The sequence below is a fragment of the Aegilops tauschii genome, chromosome 3, assembly GCF_002575655.3.
Source record: "Aegilops tauschii subsp. strangulata cultivar AL8/78 chromosome 3, Aet v6.0, whole genome shotgun sequence".
NCBI classification, from domain to species: domain Eukaryota; kingdom Viridiplantae; phylum Streptophyta; class Magnoliopsida; order Poales; family Poaceae; genus Aegilops; species Aegilops tauschii.
In genome coordinates, this window is record NC_053037.3 from 311,876,733 (window position 1) to 311,896,593 (window position 19,861).

Below are 19,861 nucleotides of genomic sequence, written 5' to 3' on the forward strand. Positions count from 1 at the left end.
GGAGCATATATGGACCCACAATGGAAACCAAAGAGCTAATGTTTGAGTTGTGCACTTAAAATAAAAATTATGTATTTTTGGTACCAACATTTGTTATTTACGTGCGACATTGGTGTGTATGATGGACGTGCATGGATTTGCATGGATTTGAGAGTCCGGATTTGAGATATGTGGATGTCGGGCACGAGATATGAGGGGCCATCCAGATGCGTCTGTGGGCGTTTGAGGGGCCGGATTTGCCAAGTTCGGTTGTAGATGCTCTATGATGCATCACGCCCTCTGTGCCTCCATGGTACGTCCCCTCTCATCAACTTCAATCTCTAACTTCTTTGTCTAACATGAATGATCGTTGATTGATGGACATGAAAATTGGATTGGAACCAGTTAGTTATAGTAAAGTGTGGCGAATTTTGCTATATAAATTTATAAACTGAATCTTTGTTGTAAATGATGGATAATTTGGTAGTGTTCTTCTAGTGTTCACATTAAGGAAACATGCTTTCAGTTTAGACCTTCTTCACGGGCTATATGTTTCATGGCTGGGCCGATGCTCATTACTATGTAAGGGCTCAAGTGTGGAACTGCCCCCCTATACCAAATTCCTGGCTCCATCCCTGGATCTACCTCGAGATCGTATGTGAGCTCTAATCTCTTAAACGTTGCCTCTATAGAGTAGAACCCCTCGGCTTATATACTAGAACCCCTCGGCTTATATAGGCACTAGGGGTATCTAGGGTTAGAGGTATGTTGGCTACAACTAGGGATAACATGCCGATCATTTGAACATGCCTTGAAGTGTACGCCAAGTCTTTGGAGGATTCCATCTTGAGTACGCCGAGGGTCGTGGTGATCATGGCCCATTCTTCAATTGTCGATGTTCTTCGGCCCGACCCATCAATGACAGACTGACGTGGCAAGCACCCCCCAATCCAGGACACCATCACCTGGTTTCCTTTGCTCATGTGGTTCCGGGTGGGGATGCCCAGTTACGATGGTTCATGTCATTGGACATGGGCTATGTGTTGGGGTTTAAAATTAATCCCATAGAGTACTAAAAAATAATCTTAAGCTCACCTGCTCAAGCAAACGACTTACGTATTGCGAGAGAAAGATATGGGAATCGATCATCATTGTTTGACGTCAGTAAATACAAGGCAAATACAAACACAATATGAACATGACACTTGCAGAAAATCCACGACGAACATCATTCAAGTAGTTCGCCTAAGTTATGGTTGCATTTATTTTTTCTCCCTCTTTTAATCATTCATAAAATATGCTTTTTTCACCCGCATAAAATACGTTGTTCATAAGTTGTCCAGACAAACGTCCCAAAACACACCGTCCGGTCAGACCGCAACGCTCAAAGGACAGGCTCGCGTCCTAAAGCATGCCATCAGGACACTCATCTGCGTGAGGTTCTTTAGGAGGTGAACCCTGGATGTCTAGTCAAAGTAGGCTGACAATTAGCTTCCCAACAAGCCCTATGGCAACCCTATCATACTGCCATAATAGTGCAGAAGAGGGGAAGCGAGTTTCCGCACAAACAACAAGAAGGGGTGTTGTCTGTCTCATCTCATGCCAAGCCGTTTGATGTCTACTACACAACCTTCTTCTTGTAGACGCTATTGGGCCTCCAAGTGCAGAGGTTTGTAGGATAGTAGCGGATTTCCCTCAAGTGGATGACCTAAGGTTTATCAATCCGTGGGAGGCGTAGGATGAAGATGGTCTCTCTCAAGCAACCCTGCAACCAAATAACAAAGAGTCTCTTGTGTCCCCAACACACCCAATACAATGTTAAATTGTATAGGTGCACTAGTTCGGCGAAGAGATGGTGATACAAGTGCAATATGGATGGTAGATATAGGTTTTTGTAATCTGAAAATATAAAAACAGAAAGGTAACAAGCGAAGTGACCGTAAACGGTATTGCAATGCTAGGAAACAAGGCCTAGGGTTCATACTTTCACTAGTGCAAGTTCTCTCAACGATAATAACATAATTGGGTCATGTAACTATCCCTCAACATGCAACAAAGAGTCACTCCAAAGTCTCTAATAGAGGAGAACAAACGAAGAGATTGTGGTAGGGTACGAAACCACCTCAAAGTTATTCTTTTTGATCGATCTATTCAAGAGTCCGTAGTAAAATAACACGAAGCTATTCTTTCCGTTCGATCTATCCTAGAGTTCATACTAGAATAACACCTTAAGACACAAATCAACCAAAACCCTAATGTCACCTAGATACTCCAATGTCACCTCAAGTATCCACGGGTATGATTATACGATATGCATCACACAATCTCAGATTCATCTATTCAAACCAACACAAAGTACTTCAAAGAGTGCCCCAAAGTTTCTACCGGAGAGTCAAGACAAAAACGTGTGCCAACCCCTATGCATAAGTTCACGAGGTCACGGAACCCGCAAGTTGATCACCAAAACATACATCAAGTAGATCACGTGATATCCCATTGTCACCACAGATAAGCACATGCAAGACATACATCAAGTGTTCTCAAATCCTTAAAGACTCAATCCGATAAGATAACTTCAAAGGGAAAACTCAATCCATTACAAGAGAGTAGAGGGGGAGAAACATCATAAGATCCAACTATAATAGCGAAGCTCGTGATACATCAAGATCGTGCCAAATCAAGAACACGAGAGAGAGAGAGAGAGAGAGAGAGAGAGAGAGAGAGAGATCAAACACATAGCTACTGGTACATACCCTCAGCCCTGAGGGTGAACTACTCCCTCCTCGTCATGGAGAGCGCCGGGTTGATGAAGATGGCCACCGGAGAGGGATTCCCCCCTCCGGCAGGGTGCCGGAACAGGTCTAGATTGGTTTTCGGTGGCTACAGAGGCTTGCGGCGGCGGAACTCCCGATCTAGGTTATGTTCTGGGGGGGTTTCTGTATATATAAGAGGTTTTGGCGTCGAGAACAAGTCAGGGGGGTCTCCGGGCTGTCCACGAGGTAGGGAGGCGCGCCCAGGGGGGTGGGCGCGCCCCCCACCCCCTAGGCGCGCCCCCCACCCTCGTGGGCAGCCCGGGACTCTTCTGGCCCAACTCTTTTACTCCATGGCCTTCTTCTGGTCCAAAAATAAGTTCTGTGAAGTTTCAAGTCAATTGGACTCCGTTTGGTTTTCCTTTTCTGCGATATTCAAAAACAAGGAAAAAACAGAAACTGGCACTGGGCTCTAGGTTAATAGGTTAGTCCCAAAATCATATAAAATAGCATATAAATGCATATAAAACATCCACGATTGATAATATAATAGCATGGAACAATCAAAAATTATAGATACGTTGGAGACGTATCAAGCATCCCCAAGCTTAATTCATTCTCGTCCTCGAGTAGGTAAATGATAAAAATAGAATTTTTGATGTGGAATGCTACCTAACATATTTATCAATGTAATCTTCTTTATTGTGGCAAGAATATTCAGATCCATAAGATTCAAGACAAAAGTTTAATATTAAAATAAAAATAATAATACTTCAAGCATACTAACCAAGCAATTATGTCTTCTCAAAATAACATAGCCAAAGAAAGCTCATCCCTACAAAATCATATAGTTTGGCCATGCTTCATTTTCGTCACACAAAAATGCTCTCATCATGCACAACCCCGATTAAGCCAAGCAATTGTTTCATACTTTAGTAATCTCAAACTTGTTTCAACTTCCACGCAATACATGAGCATGAGCCATGGACATAGCACTACGGGTGGAATAGAGTATAATGATGGGGGTTGTGTGGAGAAGACAAAAAAAAAGAGAAAGTCTCACATTGACGCGACTAATCAACGGGCTAGGGAGATGCCCATCAATTGATGTCAATGCGAGGAGTAGGGATTGCCATGCAACGGATGCACTAGAGCTATAAATGTATGAAAGCTCAACAAAAGAAACTAAGTGGGTGTGCATCCAACTTGCTTGCTCACGAAGACCTAGGGCATTTGAGAAGCCCATCGTTGGAATATACAAGCCAAGTTCTATAATGAAAAATTCCCACTAGTATATGAAAGTGACAATATAAGAGACTCTCTATCATGAAGATCATGGTGCTACTTTGAAGCACAAGTGTGGAAAAAGGATAGTAGCATTGTCCCTTTTATTTCTCTTCTTTTTTAATTTTTTTATTTGGCCTTTTTTTCTTTTTTTGGCATTTCTCTTTTTTTATCTCTTTTTTTGGGACAATGCTCTATTAATGATGATCATCACACTTCTATTTATTTACAACTCAAAGATTACAACTCGATACTAGAACAAAGTATGACTCTATATGAATGCCTCCGGCGGTGTACCGGGATGGGCAATGACTCATGAGTGACATGTATGAAAGAATTATGAACGGTGGCTTTGCCACAAATACGATGTCAAGTACATGATCATGCAAGGCAGTATGACAATGATGATGCGTGTCATAATAAACGGAACGGTGGAAAGTTGCATGGCAATATATCTCGGAATGGCTATGGAAATGCCATAATAGGTAGGTATGGTGGTTGTTTTGAGAAAGATATAAGGGGGTTTATGTGTGATAGAGTGTATCATATCACGGGGGTTGGATGCACCGGCGAAGTTTGCACCAACTCTCAAGGTGAGAAAGGGCAATGAATGGTACCGAAGAGGCTAGCAATGATGGAAAGGTGAGAGTGCGTATAATCCATGGACTCAACATTAGTCATAAAGAACTCACATACTTATTTCAAAAATCTACAAGTCATCAAAAACCAAGCACTACGCGCATGCTCCTAGGGGGATAGATTGGTAGGAAAAGACCATCGCTCGTCCTCGACCGCCACTCATAAGGAAAGCAATCAAAGAACACCTCATGCTTCAAATTTGTTACACAACGGTTACCATACGTGCATGCTACGGGACTTGCAAACCTCAACACAAGTATTTCTCAATTTCACAATTAATCAACTAGCACAACTTTAATATTACCATCTTCATATCTCAAAACAATCATCAAGTATCAAACTTCTCATAGTATTCAATGCACTCTATATGAAAGTTTTTATTATACCCATCTTGGATGCCTATCATATTAGGACTAATTTCATAACCAAAGCAAATTACCATGCTGTTCTAAAAGACTCTCAAATTAATATAAGTGAAGCATGAGAGTTCATCTATTTCTTCAAAATAAAACCACCGCCGTGCTCTAAAAGGATATAAGTGAAGCACTAGAGCAAATGACAAACTACTCCGAAAGATATAAGTGAAGATCAATGAGTAGTTGAATAATTATGCAACTATGTGAAGACTCTCTAACATTTTAAGAATTTCAGATCTTGGTATATTATTCAAACAGCAAGCAAAACAAAAGAAAATAAAATGACACTCCAAGCAAAACACATATCATGTGGTGAATAAAAATATAGCTCCAAGTAAAGTTACCGATGAACGAAGACGAAAGAGGGGATGCCATTCGGGGCATCCCCAAGCTTAGGCTCTTGGTTGTCCTTGAATATTACCTTGGGGTGCCTTGGGCATCCCCAAGCTTCGGCTCTTTCCACTCCTTATTCCATAGTCCATCTAAACCTTACCCAAAACTTGAAAACTTCACAACACGAAACTTAACAGAAAACTCGTAAGCTCCGTTAGTATAAGAAAATAAAATGACCACTTGGGTACTGTTGTGAACTCATTATAAATTCATATTGGTGTAATATCTACTGTATTTCAACTTCTCTATGGTTCATACCCTCCGATACTACTCATAGATTCATCAAAATAAGCAAACAACACATAGAAAACAGAATCTGTCAAAAACAGAACAGTCTGCAGTAATCTGTATCATTCGAATACTTATGTAACTCAAAAAATTCTGAAATAAATTGGTGGACCTGAGGAATTTGTCTATTAATCATCTTCAAAAAGAATCAACCTAAAATCACTCTCCAGTAAAAACTGGCAGCTAATCTCGTGAGCGTTAAAGTTTATGTTTTTTACAGCAAGATCATAAAGACTTCACCCAAGTCTTCCCAAAGGTTCTACTTGGCACAAACACTAATTAAAACATAAAACCACATCTAACCAGACGCTAAATGAATTATTTATTACTAAACAGGAACAAAAAGCAAGGAACAAAAATAAAATTGGGTTGCCTCCCAACAAAAGCTAACGTTTAACGCCCCTAGCTAGGCATGATGATTTCAATGATGCTCACATAAAAGATAAGAATTGAAATATAAAGAGAGCATCATGAAGAATATGACTAGCACATTTAAGTCTAACCCTCTTCCTATGCATAGGGATTTTGTGAGCAAACAACTTATGGGAACAATAATCAACTAGCATAGGTAGGCAAAACAAGCATAACTTCAAAACTTTAAGCACATAGAGAGGAAACTTGATACTATTGCAATTCCTACAAGCATATGTTCCTCCCTCATAATAATTTTTAGTAGCACCATGAATGAATTCAACAATATAACCATCACATAAAGCATTCTTTTCATGATCTACAAGTATAGAATTTTTATTACTCTCCACATAAGCAATTTTCTTCTCATTCGGAATAGTGAGAGTATCATAAGAAACTCGAATACTATAAATTGTTTCCACATTGAAAGAATAAAGTTCAGAAAAAAGGTAATCATAATCATGAATTTTTTTATAAATATAATCATCACTACTTTTTATAGCATAAGTATCATCACAATAATTATCATAAGTAGCAACTTTGTTCTCATCATAATCGATTGAAACCTCTTCCAAGATAGTGGAATCATTACTAAACTAGTACAAATGCCCGTGCGTTGCACCGGGCGAAAAAATAAATATAACCTGCTCTAGTGCCATTATGCAACAGTTTTTAATTCAATTATTTGAAACGTCAGAAATAAGGTTACACTGAGTATTTCTTTTTGGACTTTGAAATTTGGACGTACACTAACAATGTTTATGATGACTTATCTCAAGCGAGTATCGTGGTTGCTTCGATGGTGTTTTACAGCATAAGAAAACCAGATGTGCAGTTGCTTGTTCATATAAGAGGAAAACTCTCAATTAATTTCAAGTGATATTGGGATGTGCACACAAGGTAAAGAAAAAAAGATTTCTACTGATTCATCTACTTGTGCATGACTACTAAAATCAATGACTTTTTCGGTACTATATGGTCCGAACTCTCTCAGGAGACTTAGTATAGTCTCAGTGTCATCAACAAATATAAGCATTTTGATCAGGTTATGAACCTAGACCAACACAACAACATGAAATCAATATAATAAAATATTAAATTAACGGAGATAAATAAGGCAAAGAAAAACAAAGGATGACCAATCTTAGGAAAAGAAGATGATATAAATCAACACCCAATTATACTGAAACGAAAAAATCTTTTTCTTTTAAGAAAAACAACGAAAATAACCTGTACGGCTGTACCAATAAGAGCATTTCCTTGGTATATCCTCGTAAAATAGGAAGGGTGAAACATTGAGATGTAAGGGATGTACTCATCTTCACCGTAGATCATAGAAGATCTAGCAATATATAAGTAGTTCAGATACTAAAGGATGTGTATACAATTCTAACAGATATATTATCCAAAAAATACTAAAGGAGTTGTATAGAATCCCAATATATATTGTACAAAAACTACCGTGAAAATCTTCTCACGGGCGAAAGTATTGTCTCGGGGGCGACCAACCTCCCCGTCCGCCTCCTCCCCTTATCGATCTATCCTCGCCGCCGCCGGAGGCGGGCGCCGGGTCCCCCGTGCGGCCGCCGATGAGGGTGGCGGCGAGGCCCTCGGTCGCGACGCCGCTCGGGCTCGGGCCTAGGGTTTGAGGCGGCGGCCTCTGCTGGTGAGGGCGGCGTCGTCCTGGCGGCGGGCGGCACTCGCCGGAGTTGAGGGCCGCGTCTACTCGGCCGCGCGGGCGGCGAGTGGGCGATGGATGTGGGCGCCGCGTGGAGGGATCCCCAGCTGCTCTCCTTCGCCAGATCTGAAGACGGCGCCACCGTGCTGCTGCTTCCTCCTCGTCAGTCCGGCCGGATCCGGTGGTGGACTGCGCCGATGTGGGGTTGGGAGCTTTGGATCGGAGTAATTTCTTGGCCGGCTGCAGCGGCCACGACGCCGGCGGCGCTCCAGACGTTGTTCCCTTCTTGAAGGCGGCTTCGAGATCCAGCTCCCTCCCCCTCGTCCTCCCCCTGCACCCGGGTGAAAACCCACAACTTTGGTTGGGCGGCGGCGGTGCCCGGCTCCGTCATCTTCTTGAAGGCGCCACTTTGGGTCCGCGGGGAGGTGGGACAGCTGCAACGCGTTCTTGGCGTTCCTGATGGCGGCAGTTCTCTCTTTAGTGGTGTCGCTTCGCCATGGCGGTCGGCTGGTCCGGCTCTCGTGGTGTTTGTGGTGCCCAACTCTTCGCCGTGTCTTCCTGGGGTGCTCCCGTCCCATTCAGAGAGGCTGGAGGTGGAGCGGTTTCATCTTGCACGGAGCTTCGGTGGAGATGTCAAGTCATGCCTGACCGACAGGTGCTACGCACGACAGATTTTCCAAAGACTTCAAGTTGTGTCGGCTGGTGGTACTTGGCAGCATGGTGCTGAGGTGTATCAGTGGCGACCGCGACGTGCTCAGCTGTTTGCGCGCAAGGAGGAGGTGCCGTTGGGCGCCGTGGTGGCGTCGACGATAGCTGGACCGAGCAAGGTTGATGCATCAGTACAGTTCTGAAGATGGAGAAGTGGCAGTTGGCGGCGGCGGCCTCTGAGTGCACGCCGGACCGGTGAGACCCATGCCCGGCAGGCGTCCTGGATGGGACCTCAGGTCTTAGATGTTAGGTTTGGCTGCGATGTCTGTTTGGTATTAGGCTCAGGCTATCTGCGCCCCTTCATCAACTGGATAGAGTTGCTTAGACGGCGGCTTTAGTCTTACTGTTGTATTACTTTGTAAGGTCTTGTGAGAATAATTAATAAAGTGGCCGTATGCATCGCCCAGATGCAGAGGCCGGGGGTCATCCTCCTTTTGTAAAAAAAATATTATCCAAAAAATACACACTTGGAAGTTTAAGGAGAAAAGCTACAGAAAACCAATGAGCAGAATGGAAAAAACATATGTACAGGAAGGAAACAACACTATGTTACTAAGATAGGAACGGCTTGCCACACAATTCCATATGCTCTTGCTCTGGTTTGTGTATGTTTGCCTTGAATAGAGACCTCTTTGATTAATTTTCAATCCGGAAACTAATACAAGGGTTACCTATCTTTGATTAATTTGTTTTGCCAATTAATATACGGCGATGTATTAAGTGAAAACTGTTTTACAATGAAAATCTGAAAACTTTTCGTGTGGGTCTTCAGATCAGTTATGAACGACACCGATTGAAGGTGGGATTCCTAACCTGCCACTTAAATGCTAATTAGCAGATAACCCCTTGTTATCCACAGATAAGGTGGAAAATCTTTTGAGTGCTCGTGACTGTATCAGTTCGTCTTCCTTCTCGTGCGCTGCGGCGGCGATTGAGTCTCCGGCCGTTTGCCCTCTGCCAGCCCCGATAGGACCTCCCTCCACGGTAGACTGAATCTTCACCGGGTTGCGGCCCACCATCCACCGGCCAGAACTCGCGCCATGATTTGCCCATCCGCCCGCCGCCGTCCACGACTTGTTAGAGTAGTCATTATGGTATACGACTTCTAGTCCAAGTCAGTTTTGTACCCCTACCCCAAGTCGGTTTGTACCCTCTTATATACTCTTGTATGCCGCACTAAATCATCAATAAGCAACAGTTTTATTCAGCTTTCATGGTATCAGATACCGGTCCCAGGGTTTAGGGTATGCCTCCGCCAACGCCACCGCCGCTCCGCCGCCCGGCTACTTCGAGCGCCGGGCCGCACTCATCGCCAAGGCTGCCAACACCGCGGCCGCTTCTCTCTCGGCCCTCACCATAGCTCCACAAAACTACCCTGCACCCATCCTCGCCGCACCAATATCTCTTGTTGACACAATCTCCGACGTCAGCCCCTACATCCCCATAGTTCTTGATCTCGCCGCCCACAACTACTACCATTGGAGACATCTCTTCGATCTCCACCTCGGCCGCTGCAACCTGCGCTCGCATGTCGCCGCCAACTGTCTTCCCCGCCCCGACGATCCGCAATGGTTGAAAGACGATCTCGCGATCGTCCAGTGGTTCTACACCCGCATCACCACCGAGATCTTCAACATGCTCAATCACGACGGCGCCACCGCTGCCAACATCTGGCACTCCCTCCGTCAGCTCTTCCAAAGCAACACCGACGCTCGGAAAAACGCTCTCCACACCGAGCTTCACAATATGGTGCAAGAAGACGCCCCGGTGAACCTGTTCTGCCAGCGCGTTAAGACCATTGGCGATGAGCTCCGCGAACTCGGCGATACAGTTAGCGACTCACAGCTAATCAATATCGTCGGCGACGGCCTCAGCGAAGACTTTGACAAGCAAGCCTCGTTCATACCGATGATACGGCCCCCTCCTACCTTTGCTGAAGTACGTTCCTTGCTACAACTCGCGGCGGAAACACAAGCTCGCAAGGACTCTCGCCCCAAGGTCTTTCATGCTGCGGCTCGTCCTCCTCTGCCGTCTACACCAGCGCCGCCTTCCAGGCCGGCTCCTGCCGCCGGGCCGTCCGCATCGTCATCTATTGAACCGCCCCCAGGCTGGCGTCCTAGTCCGAACTACCGCGGCAAAAACCCCATCTACAGGCCGCCGCCGACTCGTTCGGTTCCGCCTACGACATCACCAACACCGAGTCCTGCACCACCCACCAGTGCTCCATCTGCGGTTGCATGGCGGCCTCCTCATGATCCTTGGACGGGGCTTGTTCAAGCATGGCCCATGCCCTGGTCCGCTCCGTCCACCCTCGGTGCTCCGCCGGCATACTCAGGTGCCTGGCAACCCGGCCTTCGGCTGCCTACTGGTGCTCCCAGGGTTCTCAACCCCCGACAGCCGGCCAATGCCTATCACGCCGCCCCGACGTATACTCCTTATGGTCATTACAGCACCGACGGCGGTGCCTACTACACACCTCAGCCGGCCCTGCTCCCGACGCCACCCCCACCACAGCCGGCCAATGCCTACTGCACTCCCCAGCCGGCCCTACTGCCTTCACCATCGTATCCGCCGGCACTGCTTCCGACGCCACCCTCACCTGCGACACCGAGCTGGGATCAAGCTGCCTTTCTCCAGGCCATGAATAACTTTGCTGCACAAGGAAACTCAGGTACGGATTGGATCTTTGATTCAGGGGCCTCTAGTCATATGTCTGCATCTAGTAATTGGTTATCTTCTTGCACTAAATCTCCTTTCCCTTCCATTATCCTTGGAGATGGATCATCTATTCCTATATATTGTGTTGGTCAGGCTCAACTTCCCTCTTCCACCAAACCTCTTTTACTTCGCGATGTTCTAGTTGCACCCGCCCTCATTAAAAATCTTATCTCTGTTCGCCAATTTACTTGCGACAATCTAGTTTCGGCTGAATTTGACCCTTTTGGTCTATCTGTGAAGGATTACCTGACCAAGGCCGAGATCGCTCACTTCAATAGCTCCGGTGATCTTTATTCTCTTAATGGAGTTCCTGCCGCCACCCCTCCAACATCCATGCTGGCCTCCGTCGATCTCTGGCATCGTTGCTTGGGCCATCTCAACCCCAAGACCGCCTAAACCTTCATACCTCCGTATCTCTCACTTCTCTTCCAAAGAATTACAAAACTGCTCTACTTGATCCCAATTGGGCCGCTGCCATGCAAGAAGAATATAATGCTTTACTTCAAAACAACACCTGGCAACTTGTTCCTCGTCCTCCCAATACAAATATTGTTTCTGGCAAATGGATTTTTCGCCAAAAGTTCCACTCCGATGGGAGCCTCTCACGATATAAAGCCAGGTGGGTTTGTCGTGGCTTTTCTCAGCAACAAGGAATTGATTACGAAGAAACCTTCTCTCCTGTTGTTAAACCTAGCACCATTCGCACCGTTCTTAGTGTTGCTGTCTCCTCTTCATGGCCCATTCACCAACTTGATGTGAAAAATGCTTTCCTCCATGGTTCCCTTCAAGAAACTGTCTACTGCCAGCAACCTCTGGGTTTTGAAAATCCATCCTTTCCAACTCATGTATGTCTTCTTCAGAAATCTCTCTACGGTCTTAAACAGGCCCCACGAGTTTGGTTTCAACGCTTCTCCTCCTTCATTCAAACAATAGGATTCACTCCATCTCTCTCCGACACCTCTCTTTTTGTGTATCATCAAACTTCTGACACTGCCTATTTACTTCTCTATGTAGATGATATCATTCTTACCGCCTCCTCTCAAAAGTTCTTAGATCATATTGTCTCTCTTCTTAGATCTGAATTTTCTATGACTGACCTAGGACTCCTTCATCATTTCTTAGGCATTGTTGTTGTTCGAGATTCCTCCAGCCTTTTTCTTTCCCAACGCCAGTATATTCTTGATCTTCTTAATCGTGCTGGCATGCTTGACTGTCAATCATCTCGCACTCCTGTCGATACTAGTTTTAAACTTTCGGCTACCGGTGAACCCTTTTCCGATCCTACTCTCTATCGTAGCCTAACAGGTGCTCTCCAATATCTCACCATTACTCGTCCTGAAATCTCTTTTGTTGTTCAACAAGCATGTCTCTATATGCATGATCCCTGGGTTCCTCACTATAATCATGTTAAACGCATTCTTCGGTATTTAAAAGGAACTCTCAATCATGGTCTCCACCTCAATAATTCTTCTCCAAACTCGCTTACCGCATACTCTGATGCAGACTGGGCTGGTTGTCCTGACACTCGAAGGTCCACTTCCGGTTTTTGTGTTTTTCTTGGTAACAATTTGATTTCTTGGTCTTCGAAAAGACAGGTTACAGTCTCACGTTCGTCGGCCGAGGCTGAGTATCGCGCTGTGGCACATGTCGTTGCAGATACAATCTGGATTCGACAGTTACTCTCCGAGCTACATAGGCCTATTGAGCAGGCCACTATTGTCTACTGTGACAACATATCAGCAGTCTACATGACCAGCAATCCAGTTCAACACCGACGCACAAAGCATATTAAGATTGATATTCATTTTGTTCGTGAAAAGGTTGCTCTTGGTCAGGTTCGGGTGCATCATGTTCCCTCTACGGCTCAGTTGCTGACATTTTCACCAAGGCACTGCCTACTAAGCCGTTTCAAGATATCTGTTTCAGTCTCAACGTCGTCGAGCCTGCCGTTGATACTGCGGGGGGATGTTAGAGTAGTCATTATGGTATACGACTTCTAGTCCAAGTCAGTTTTGTACCCCTACCCCAAGTCGGTTTGTACCCTCTTATATACTCTTGTATGCCGCACCAAATCATCAATAAGCAACAGTTTGATTCAGCTTGCACGACTCACCCTTTGAAGCATGAAGATCGGACAGATTTTCATCTACCTGCAAAAAGAGCTCGTTGCCGCGCCGGTGAACTTGGCCGCAGTTCAACGGGCTGGCAACAACATCAGTACATGCGTGATTTTTGTTGGCGGTCAGATGTTGCCTCTTCTTTCTCGTGCTGATGCTTCCTGCCATGGTCAAGCAACCATAAATTTTGCAATTTCAGGAGCATATGCATTTTTTTTAGGGGAAGGAGCATATGCATTAGTAGGAGGTCATCCATCGTACTAAAATGAATAAAGTTACAACTTCCATTGTTTCGAAATACTACAATTGATAAAGCTGAACATAAGCATCAGATTTCTGCAATGTAATGAATAATGACAATCGAAAGCATATGTTTATCCTTGTGAAGGTTTCTAATCCTGCAATGCAACCTTGAAATCAACCTGTTATCCATCGTTGAGTATCATACATCCACGGATTACATCAGAAATTGTCTACACAGAATCTGTACGGTGGCCACATTGCCACACTCAGTTTATCTTAGTGAAATTAGAGCTTCTATTATTATCACTGCATGTTCAACTGTTCAAGTAATGTTGAAATGCTGCATACAAGGGTGCATGTTCAACTGTACAGCAGAGACATGATGAAGCCTAGTACAAGATGCTGCATACAAGGGTGCATGTTCAACTGTACAGCAGAGACATGATGAAGCCTAGTACAAGATGCAGATTGGCCGTGTGGTCTGCAGCCATGTTCGCATCTGTTTTTATAAAAGATAAAACAAAATAAAAAAAGCTCCCAGTAAGCTGCTGCAATTGACTCAGAACTGGCAAAAATCAAAATGCTCAATCTATTCTGTTTTTCTTCATCTTTCACAGCTTGACTAGCTTTTGAAATCGGTTCCAGCTACAGAATATTCAGGTTTAAACTATGCTCATAGGGCTTTTGCCACATTCATTCAGTACAATTATGCCGCTTCAGAATCGAAGCTTCAAAATGCAAGCGGAGACGAGGCTGCCGTGTCGCCTGGGGCAGTGTTGCGGCTGTCGGGTCACTGTTGCGTGAGGCAGCACTGGGACGGCGTAGCGTGGAGCAACACTACGGACTCCAAATCGCCCTCGGGCGGGGGAAGAGCAGTTGTTGCCTTCCCGTTGATTTGCAACCAAGTTCGCCGGCGCCGCGGCAAGATCCTGACGCAGGTAGACAAGAATCCAGCGAGATCTCCGCGTTCCTAAGGGTGAGTCGTGGCGGGCGATAGGCAAATCATGGCGCGGGTTCTGGCCAGTGGATGGTGGACCGCAGCCCGGTGAAGGTCCAGTCTACCGTCGACGGAGGTCCTGTCAAGGCCGGCAGAGGGCAAACGGCCGGAAACTCCATCGCCGCCGCGACGCACGAGATGGAAGATAAAGATGAACTGATACAGTCACGAGCACTAAAAAGATTTTCCACCTCATCGGTGGATAACAGGGGGTTATCTGCTAATTAGCCTTTAAGTGGCAGGTTAGGGATCCCACCTTCTATCTGTGTCGTCCATAACTGATCCGATGACCCACGCGAAAAGTTTTCAGATTTTCACTGAAAACCAGTTTTCACTTGATACATCGCCTTAATATACTTTCGCCGGTCCATGCAGTTGAACATTAATTTGATTGATAAACTTTCTCCGATCCATCACATACAGAACTTCTAGTAATCTTGCAAGCTACAAAATCTGCAACTATAAAGAACCAGCTCCCAGTTTACTTGCAAAAACAGATTAATGAACAACATAGCATGGTGTTCGACTATTTGTCAGCTTGTACTTAACAAGCATCATCTCCATACTAATTGGTCCTGCTAGGTCAAAATTACCCGGATGCAACAACCTTCAAAGAATCATCCATTTATTTTGCCGACCGCCCCTGAATTTGAGCGAAAACTTATGCTTAGATAACACCCAGAAAGGTAGTTAAAAACAACTACTCCCTCCATTCCACAATGTAGTGCCTATAAATTTTTGTAAAAGTCAAACTTTGCCAACTTTGACCAAGTGTATAGAGAAAATTGCTTACATCTAGAATACCAAACATGTAAATTCTGAAAATATAACTCATAATGTATCCAATGATGTGCATTTGGTATTCTAGATGTACCTACTTTTCATTATAAGTACGGTCAAAGTTTGTAATGCTTGACTTTTGCAAAAATCTATAGGCACTACATTATGGAACGGAGGGAGTATGTAACAAGCAAGCACATCATTTAACTGTACAGAAGCATGTAAACATATTTTCAAGAAAAACATTGGTGGTGCTGAGCACAATTAATCCAACCGCTAATACTGCATCCAACATGCCTCAATTTCTAGGACCTCCAGATAGATGAATGAATGAAGTAATACAGCTTTTCCGTTTCCAAACAGATGGATGGGAAAAGTATGGCTCACCAGGATGACGAGGATAGCACAGACGCCGCTGCCCTGCCAAGTCTAGGTGAGCAGGTCGCACGCCAAGTTCCTGAAGGATGACCCCGCGGCCGCTACGTCGTGCAGGATGCTTCCTCGACGCGTCGCAGCAGCGGATCTCCACTGGCGGGCGAGCAGATGCGGTCCATGAAGTTGCAGAATACCCCAGGGAGGGCGTCCTTTCCATAGACCTCGACCGCGCAGACTTCGAAAAAAGGAAGCATGGACCTGCACAAGTCTTTACGACATCAATGACATCGTCCTTCAGTCAACTCACAACAACCATAATGAAACCATTCTGATCATACTCAGTTTCAAATTGAACATAATAATATCCATGAACAAAGCTTATTTCTAACACACAGATTATAGTAGTGCCTCACAAAAGATTTGTACAAATACAAGGGTCGCCTATCTTTGATTAATTTGTTTTGCCAGTTGATATACTTTCTCTGGTCCATGGAGTTGAACATTACTTTGATTGATATACTTTCGCTGATCCATCACATACATATAATTTGTTTCAACTTCTAGTAATCTTGCAAGCTAAAAAATCTGCAACTATAAAGAACCAGCTCCAGTTTACTTGCAAAAATAGATTAATGAACAGCATAGCATGTCGTTCGAGTATTTGTCGGCTTGTACATTAAGAAGGCATCATCTGCATACTAATTGGTCCTTCTAGGTCCAAATTACCTAGATGCAACAGCCTTCAAAGTATCATCCATCGATCGCCCCTGAATTTGAGGGAAATCTTATGCTTAGATCACACCCAGAAAGGTAGCTAAAAACAACTATGTAACAAGCAAGCACATCATTTAACTGTACAGAAGCATGTAAAACACATTTTCAAGAAAAACATTGGTGGTACTGAGCACCGTTAATCCAGCCGCTAATACTGCATCCAACATGCCTCAATTTCTAGGACCTCCAGATAGATGAACGAACAAAGTAATAAAGCTTTTCCATTTCCAAACGGACGAATTGGAAAAGGAAAGTATGGCTCACCAGGACCTCCAGATAGATGAACGAACAAAGTAATAAAGCTTTTCCATTTCCAAACGGATGGATCGGAAAAGGAAAGTATGGCTCACCAGGATGACAAGGATAGCACAGACGACGTTGCCCTGCCTAGGTCCAGGTGCCGAGTTCCTGAAGGACAATCCTGCGGCCGTTGCGCCGTGTTGCAGGACGCTTCCTTGAGGTGTTGCAGCAGCGGATCTCCACTGGCGTTGGGCGAGCAGACGCAGTCCACGAAGTTGCGGAACACCCCAGGGAGGGTATCCTTGGTAGAGACCTCGACCGCGCAATACATTGGAAAAAGGAAGTATGGACCTGCACAAATCTTTACGGGGCAACAATGGCATAGTCCTTCAGTCACAAGTCACAATAACCATAATGAAACCATTCTGATCATACCCAGTTTTAAATTGGGCATAATAATATACATGAACAAAGCTTATTTCTAACACACAGATTATGATTGTGCCTCGCAGAAGTTTGTTTCTATTTTTTTTCCCTCAAAAGCTATTTTGACAATGCCAGGCCTACTTTTGACAACAATTGGTAGGGGGCTAAAAAATTGATGCCAAACATAATATACGGAGATGTTTCAGCGAGAAGGAACTCACCGTCCTGTGACGAACAGTGCAGAAGCAATCTCGCCGAAGTTCTGGAAGAACTCAAAAATTTGATGCGATGGAGGATTTTCGCGAGGAGCTGCTCCCGGGTTCCCTTTGTTGGTGCAGTGCTCTAATGGCTGGAATTGATGAGAGACAACCCCAAGTCGAGGACTGGACGATAGCGGAGCTCTAACTCTGGCGATTGGAACGTCGTGGTAGACACCAGAGGCGAACCAAAGGATAGCGATGGGGAACCCTAGGCGTCGTGCTTGAACGATTCACCAGGGTAGACGGCCTGGAACCTGCGGCGACAATCCTCTACGTTGTAGTCGAATTTGTCCCCATCCACCTCCACCGCCGCCGCCGCCACCACCTCCACCTCCACCTCCACCTCCACCTCCGTCCCCTTCTCTGTACGCTGCCGGCTCATCCGGCCTACGGCTTGCCGATTGCCGCCAGAGCCATGGATTTGAGCACCCATAGAAACGATGGCATGGGGGGCGCGTGAAGGGGAAGGGTGCGGCTGCGCGAGGCCCCGGCGAGAATCCTTGGGCGGCGCGGCCATTGGGGAGCGGTGACGCAGCAGGGGAGGTCGCATCGGGGGCTCCCGTTGTGAGCAAGCGGCAGAGGACGGGAGCGGAGAATCTGGTCGGAGGGGAGGGAGGCGCGGACCGTGGGGAGCTCGGGCGCGTGCTGCGCAGCGCCGGAGGTCGCCGGAAGTGGCCGGCGTGGGTGGCGGCGGCGATGACTTCGTGGGACTTCGCGAGAGGCAGAGGAGGCGAGCCCGTGCTCCTCCTGTGGTCGTGTTTTTTTCTTTACAAATCAGCTCGGACCGCGGGTTGAATAGTCCAGATGACTGGGTGTTTTATGCAGAAATGAAGCGTTTTTCTCAGATTCACTTAACAAGGGACTGCGGGTTCAATTACTAAATATTACAGGGGCCTTTGTGCAAAAAAGCCACGGTGAACCCGACAGACTCAATCCCTGCTTTATTATTATTATTATTATTATTATTATTATTATATTAGGGAGAGATAAAGTCATGACCTCTCGAAATCCACTTTTATAATTATCACAATAAGATTCAACACCCTCCAAAATAGTGGGATCATTACTTCCTAAAGTTGACGCTCTTCCAAACCCACTTTCATCAATATAATCATCATAAGTAGGAGGCATGTTATCATCATAGTAAATTTGCATATCAAAACTTGAAGGTTAAAAATATCATCTTCATTAAACATAGCATCCCCAAACTTGGGACAAACATTAATTGCAGCAAATATATTCTCAAACATGTCATTCTCATCAAACATAGCATCCCCAAGCTTGGGCCTTTTCATATCATAAGCATAATCACCCTCATCATTAATAGTATGGATAGCATCAATAGTATAGCAATTATCATCATCACAATAAGTAATAGGAGCAACATCATTTGGGAGGGGTACCTTTCTACCTTTGCTTCTCCGTCTTTTCTTTTTCTTCTTCACATCATGTGTGGGTTTAACCCTCTTTTTTTAGCTCCTTATTGATGAGATTGGTTGAACAGAAAGCTCCTTCTCGTTACCTGATTCATCATAAGAAATAATAGGAGGATATTGGGAAGTCTCTTTCCTTTCATTAGTATTCTCTTCATCTTCTATTTGTTTTCTTTTCTTTATGTAATTGACAATATAAAGATTTTCAATGCAATTCACCGCACAATACATAAAAATTTCTTCTAGATCAAAATCAAGAAATCTATCAAGATTAAATTTTGAAACACCCTCAGTTATACGTTTCATTTCTTCATACCCCAAAAGAAGACAAAGATCTTTATGATGCTCAAGGGTAATCAAGTTATCACAATCTTTGGACACGATTTGATCATGAAACGAATAGCATTGGAGCTTTAATGACCATGTTCATTGCAAAGTTCACAAGGATGGCGATAAATATTGAATCTTTCAGCACAATCATCTAGCCTTTCTTGCAACCATTTAGTTTCCAAATACTTATGCTTCTTGCAAAATCTATCTTCCCTATTTGGTGTGTACTTGCAAACTCTATGCACTCCACAAAAATTGGCATGCTTATAAGAGACATTTTCATCATGACTAGTGCAATCATCATTAGTACTATGGATATTCAAAGAATTCATACTAACAACATTGCAATCATGCTCATCATTCAAATATTTAGTGCCAATCATCCTAATGCATTCTTCCTCTAGCACTTTGGCACAATTATCGTAATCCTTATTTTCACGAAAGATATTAAAAAGATGAAGCATATGAGGTACCCTCAATTCCATTTTTTTTAGTTTTCTTTTATAAACTAAACTAGTGATAAAACAAGAAACTAAAAGATTCAATTGCAAGATCTAAATATATACCTTCAAGCACTCACCTCCCCGGCAACGGCGCCAGAAGCTGCTTGATGTCTACTACA

General features: G+C 44.6%; 1 long non-coding RNA gene across 3 annotated transcripts; it reads right to left on the minus strand.

The window, feature by feature from the left end:
• Positions 1-14,991: 14,991 nt before the first annotated feature.
• LOC109746553 (uncharacterized) lies at positions 14,992-18,269 on the minus strand. Of its 3 annotated transcripts, XR_012204964.1 has the most exons (5): positions 17,438-18,269; positions 16,901-17,151; positions 16,503-16,543; positions 15,789-16,034; positions 14,992-15,264 (listed from the first exon to the last, which is right to left on the minus strand). It is a non-coding gene; the product is annotated as an uncharacterized lncRNA (long non-coding RNA). The 3 variants fall into 3 exon arrangements; XR_012204963.1 differs by lacking the exon at positions 16,503-16,543; XR_012204965.1 differs by lacking the exon at positions 16,503-16,543 and having other exon boundaries at positions 15,789-16,044.
• Between the last annotated feature and the right edge of the window lie 1,592 nt (positions 18,270-19,861).